Raw genomic sequence first — 6,653 nt, 5'->3', positions numbered from 1 at the left:
CATTCCTTTGGCATGGCTTTTCCTGCTGCCAGGAAGGCACCCGTTGTGTTTAGTACGGGCCTAGGCTTTGGGAGAGCTTCAGTAACCTCAGACTAAATCCTTTTATGTCTTACAGGTTGGCCCACCACCAGTCAGGCTGGCCAGCCCAACCCAAAGCCTTCTGTGCGTGTGTTTGCCCCTTTTGGGTGCAGCGCATGGTTAGGAGGGCTCAGCTATTCATCAAGCTGCAGCTCGCTCTCTCCTGATTGCTGAGGCTCAGGGCAGAGGCAGCTGTCAGGTAGGGACAGGCTGGGGGGGCTTCATTCATAGCTTTTATTCTTGCACAAGGCAAAGAAATAGCCAGAGGTAAAGAGCAGTAGCTGTAAACCACCTCTGCAGCCTCTGTGTTCTGGAGGTAACAAAGCTCTGCTTGGCCTTAGCAAAAGAAAAGCAAATTGCTCATCAGACTCCTCTTCCAAGCAAAGTAAACACTCTGCCTCCTGCCCTTGAAATGGCTTATCAAAGAGCAATACCTCATCAAAGCCTCTTTCAAACCTGGGCTAACTACTGTTCGTGCTATTATTAACTGGAGGCAATTTGGGAAGGGGAGGTAGGGGGCTTTGATTCCTCTGACATGAAAGCTTTAAAGAAGAGAAAGAAGTCATAGTATCGACCTGTGATGCCGTGGCACACAGATAAAAGCCTCGCTGTCATTTTTGCCTGCAGAGCCTTACCATGACTTCAGTGGCCTGACTTTGGGGTAGCTCAAGCCTGATTTATCAACTACAGTTTTCCCCCTCCGGTCCGACAGAGCACGACCTCTCCTCCTCTCCAGCACCCCACAAAGGCAGGGAGAAGGTCACGTTGCTTCCCATACATGGAAGCACATGGTCTAGGGTGATGATTTATTAAGCCCAAAATTTCTGGGCATGCCTTAAGAGATCACTTGTATTGACATCCAGGAAAGGACACTTAAGAAGCAGTCCGACTTTGTCACAGCCCATCAGACTTAAAAGAAAACCTTTATTCCTAGCAGAGAATTTCAAATTCAGCATCACTGTTAGAACCTGTTCTCTTGCTTTACATTCCTCTGTCTGTGCATTAGTTAATATTTGGCTCTTAAAAGAATTAAATAAGCTGACAGGTCAAAGGATAGACAAAAATACAAATACATATACAAAGATCTGTTTAAATTAGAAATTGATAGTACTTTTTACTTTTGTTGCACGTGGAAAAGCAAGCATCGGCTTTTAGGCTGTGTGGTGCCCTCTTGGTCCCTCAGCACGTTGCTCACGTGTCTTGGCTGCCCCTGGGTCAGCTCAGTTGGGAAGCTGTGAAGAGCCTGTGCGGGGGTCTCTGTGCTTACAGCACCAGCAGCAAACTGAAGAAAATCTACGCTCAGGGAGCAGCTGACCAGAAGAGGTGGGAACAGGTCTGAACTTTGCTCGGCCATGGCCGAGGTACAGACTATAATAACGGGACCACGTAGTTGTAACCAGTCTGGGGGCAGACTTTCTTCAGAAAGCCAGCATGATCTGAGGTGGACCTGTGGGTAAAAAGTAACACCTAAGAGGCAGATTCTGAACTGAACTAAGCCGATAAAAGTGAAGTATAATTTCACCAAAATCAGTGCATTGGGAAGGTTGGTTTTACTTGAAAGTCTTGAGGTGGGGCTACTGGTGGGCAGGTGTTCCTCTGTGGGATGCTAAGTGGGAAAAACAACCCCCAAAAGTGCCTTTTTTCAGACCTTTTGGACACACTACTGACTCTTGTTACAACAAAAGCAGCACAAATACCACTTTGCTAATACATACTGAGCCAGACTTAAACATGTCACTGATAATTTACTTAACAAATATTGTTAGGTATGTACTCAGATGTGGTTCAAAGAACACTTGTTTATTTAAAACAGCTTATTTTAAAACAAGGCTTTTTTCTTTCTTTTTGTTTTGTTCCTGGCATTATAGAGCAGCTAAAACTTTCTACTTTCTGACCTTGGCTTGTCAGAGATTTGTCATAACAGGGGACAGCATATTTGCACTGAGTCTGCCAGCATGGATTTCCAGGGCCTGGGAGAGGCTGCTCACTTTTAGGGTTTGGTTGTACAGTGAGGAGAGTTTCATTCTGCTCTCACGATGTCCTGAGAACTCTCTATTCAGGCAACTGGAGTCTTTCTCCCTAACTATCCCCCAAAGCCGTGCCTGATGTTATGCATGCCGTTCCCAGCCCAGCCTCAGTGGGGTGGCTGGGCATCTTGCCCGTTTCTTAGCACTTATATTCATGCTATATCATTGCAGTGTGTCTGATGGTAACCAGCGTCTGAAATAGCTGGCACCACCCACCGCTGGGGACAGGCGCTGGGACTCCACGTGCACACGCCGATGGCACTCGGCACTCCCACGAGGTCGGGACAAAGCGGTGGGGGAGGACAGATTTCTGGCTTCACAGGAGCTCTGACCAGCATCTCTGTAAAGTGGCAGTGACAAACAATTATGAAAGAACCCGCTTTCTAAATTGCTTTTCCTACTTTGTTTGAAAGTTCAGCCCAGAGCCCGCAGCAGCAGCCCTGCGGCCCCCAGGGTGGGCACCGACAAGCCACGGTGCTTCCCTGCGACTTGTTTTACTCACCTGTGAAAGGGCTCTGTGGGTCATCTTGTAAAGCACTGAGGGAGCTGTGAAGGAAAAATTTCATCTTCTGTAAGGAAAAAAATATTACAGCAAAGTAACTTTTTTTTTTTTTTTTTTTTCAGGCAAAAAAGGACAGTTCTTGCTGGAGGTGCAAAGCAATATTCCTTACACATTCCACACAGCAAATACCAAGGGAATCTCATCAAACATATTTCATTTCATCTTTAGGCTGAAGACAAAGCCGTACCTCCTCCCAAGGAACTAGGGAGCTGCAGGATCACCAGGATGACGTCATTCTAGTTGGTTATAAAATGTGCTGCACATGGAACTTGGCGCTCAGCGTGCTCAGGTTGAGCTAAGAGCTAATGTAATGAACTCTGGGGAAGGATTTACATCAAATACCACTTTGGAATATTGAAGTCAGACAGGACCAACTTCTCACTTGAATAATTACACACTGGCTAAATTCCTCCTTTCATTTCAAAACCAGGCAATCACCTTTTTCACTTCCTCTCTAAACCTGTGTTCATTACTGTGCTATTTCACTACCTCAAGAGAAACGTACGTGATTAAAGGATGAAGTAACTTCTGTTAATTACCATGGGCTGAACCAAGATTAGTTTTAGCTCTAGCAATGACTCTTGCCACTCGAGGGGGGGAGCAAGCAAACCGAGAAAAAGAGAGATTCAAATTTCAACAAGTGCCCACAGCTGCTTGTCTTTGTTAACATAACCTCAAAGGCAGAGGTGCCTGCAAATGCTCCTGAACTTCAGTTTGCATGTGGGAGTACAATATGAAATACGTGTTCACACTGCACGCAGGAGCAATGCAGTGCTTGTGAGCTGTTTTAGTTAACTATGTTTGTATTTTTCTGTCTGTGGATACCGGTGTAAGACTGTCAGCCATTATAGGGTATTTTTCCAGGCTTACTTTAATTTGAATCAGAAAAAGAAGATTTTCTTGCGGTAAAAGTTGTTGTGAGCAGCAAGAGCCCATTTGAAAGGCAGGATTTATTCGCAGCCTTATGGCTATGTGTTTGAGGGAGATACAAAGCCAGTGGAAGTTAAGGGAAGGACTCCGAGCAAATAGGATCAGAATAAAAATGGAAGACAAAGAAGCTGAGAGGGAAAAAGTGGAACATCGGAAGATACAAAGACTATTTCCTGGCTTGACAAAGACTTACTGTTAAATCACAGGCAGGGCTTGAATGTCCAGGACTTCAAAGGTGTTTAGAAGCCTCAAACCCATTTTACTTAGTGGCTCTGGGTCCTCCGGCCTTTCCAGCTGCCTTGCTTGTTAAGGATGATGCTAACACATAGTGTTGCAGGGTTTGCAAAGCTAAGTTCACGGGGGTTTGCGTGGGAAGTGTGGGAGGAGAATCTTACAGATGTTAAACAAGGGGAAAAAAAGGAAAACATGAGACACTTTGCTGTAGTAACATGCAAAGCAGGCACCAAGAGAAAGCATTCAGTGGAGTTACAGAAGTCCTTTGGCCACAGAGCCACAGCTTCAGCAGAACAAAAAAATAGCTGAAGCACCTGGACATCCCCTTTGTTCTGAACCAGCAGTACAGGCTGCACAGGGACACGGCAGTAATTTAAAAGCTCATTTTCTGCATCCAAACATCATGTTGGGATGAAATGCAATCCATCCTGCTATCATTTAACGACCACCCCTGGGACCACTGTACCTTGGAGGCATGATGTCACACATCAGCAGAGAGATTATTTGTTTTGAAGCTTGTGAATAGCTCTGAGACTTCATTTCAGAGTGCTCCACGCACAGTCATGACTCAAACCCTTCTGGTCTCACAGAAGTGCACAACTGACTACAGTTTCCCTGTGCTGTTTCTGAGCATCCTGTAACAGATTAATAGATATTTAAGTTTATTATCCTTTCTTCTATGTAGGGATGGCTTTGTCATTGCTCCACTTCTTTCATGTTCATGACATATTTTCTTAAGTGTCATTATCAACGATGTCTCCACTGAGACAAGCAAAGACAGCCACAGGAAAAAGCACTGCAACCAAACCCAAGGCATTCCATTTCAGGTGATTTTTAATTTATATATAGCCATTGGGAAGATTGTAATATGAAAACCATCTTCAGACCCATGGCAACATAGCTGTGCACAACAACTGTCTGGTTTATCCTTTTGGAAGAATACACAGTTATTACCCAGAATTTTATACCTATTCCTTGAAGGGACCAAGATACTCATTTAGGGCAATTTGCTGAGGAGCCACCAATTTTTTACCAGATCATAATAGTTCATATTCGCCTGGAAGCAACTAAAGCGATACCCAGGTTTAGCAGCAGTATTACCTGATTGAAAATATGCAGCATGGAAAATAGAGCCAGTCATTCTGAATGGGTCATTTAATTGCTGAATTGCTGAACCTTACTCAATTTTAAAACACATAGCTTTAACATTAAAACCCCAGAGGTGCATAAAGGACCTCTCCTTCATCACGTCTACATTGGAATTTACTCTTGTATTAGCATTAAAGCAAGAACAAATGAAAGTGTAGACACTGTGTACGACTGCCAGCCTGTCTGAAATGGGAAATAATTTCAATCATACTCTTTCAGTTTATTCCAGCGTTCTCCCTTCTGTGGTGCCGGACCATCAGTAAAGCCATGGTTTCTGTCCCAAGCAGAGCCCTGTGAGTGACAGTTCAAAAGCATGGGAAGAGATACTAAACTGGAAAGGGTTCGGAGCACAGCGCATGTGATGTTGCTATGTAATCTTGGAAAAGAAAGGAGGGGGACCTTGAATGGCTGAAGAATTTGCAATGGGATCCAAAGACATTTGGATACTGGAGCGATAAATGTCACATTACAGCTGTTACTGCTGCATATCAAGGCTCTTCCTGCTGCACGGGCAGCAGCCTGGAATCGGCCCTGCTGAACCTGCACAGAAGGCTTAAGAGGTGTAGAGCTTGTAGAGAGAAGCTCAGTAGGAAGAGATCTTAGGTGAGGATCAGGCATGGTGGTTTCAGACCTTAATTATAATCTGACCCTGGCAACAGTGAAATTTAGATGGACAACAGAATCAACAGAGCTGCATTCAGTGGCTGCAAATCAGTGTTTTATGTTAAGTGAAATTATTGTACACCAATATGGACATAAATCTGGCTGATACAGAAGGTTGATTAGCACAGCTCTACACTCCAAGTAATGGCATTTACGATGCAGTGTGAATTCAGGGAATTAATCATATTGATCACATCTCTTCAATGATGATGCATCAGACATTTTTATAGCAGATTAAATTAACTGCTTTTACCATTCATTAATACAACCCAGAATATTAACTGTGCTTATGAAGAAATATTTTTACCCCCTTCCTGCAGACATTCTCTGGACACATACGCTGTTAATTTTCCTCTCTCATCCTTTTTTGCAACAGGTAAGTGGAGGAAATATTGACAGTGTGATCCAGCTTCCCTCTAATGGAGCCAGAGTAGCTTTTCCTTCAACTAGGCACATGAGCCTGCATGCAATGGAAGACGTTAACACCAGGTGGCAAATTACAGCCGATTACAATAGGTGCATGTATACAGAAACACAATGCCAGGAAAACGATGTTTTTGGCAGCCAACTCTCCCTCTCCTTGCATGTTCCCTTTGAAAATAGGATACTTGATTTTTCCAGCCTTCAGTGGAAATACATCTGCTCCTTCAGTATCGATTGTACGACCCCTGGAAGATCAAGAAGGACCCCATGCCTTCTGTCCCACTATTATCTCTGAGACAGTGGCATGGTCTGGGCACTCCCAGGCAGGATCTGAGCCCTACCAGGTTAGACAGTGTACACGCATCGATGAACTAAAGGAAATCACAAAAGGGAATTCCCTGCCCTGACAGCATATAACCCAAATACTACGTAGGAAGGGAGACCACACAGGTAGGGTAGGGGCAGCACTGGCAAAAGGCATGATGCAAACACGAACGGTAGTGAGCTACAAATGGCAGTGGCCCATGCGTCTCATTGGCTTGGAGATGAAGCAGGAACACAGAACCAGGTCACCACTGGAGATGTCA

This window comes from Balearica regulorum, chromosome 12, assembly GCF_011004875.1.
Source record: "Balearica regulorum gibbericeps isolate bBalReg1 chromosome 12, bBalReg1.pri, whole genome shotgun sequence".
In the NCBI taxonomy this organism is placed as follows: domain Eukaryota; kingdom Metazoa; phylum Chordata; class Aves; order Gruiformes; family Gruidae; genus Balearica; species Balearica regulorum.
The sequence above is the reverse complement of the archived record's forward strand: the minus strand, read 5'-3'. Positions refer to the sequence as shown.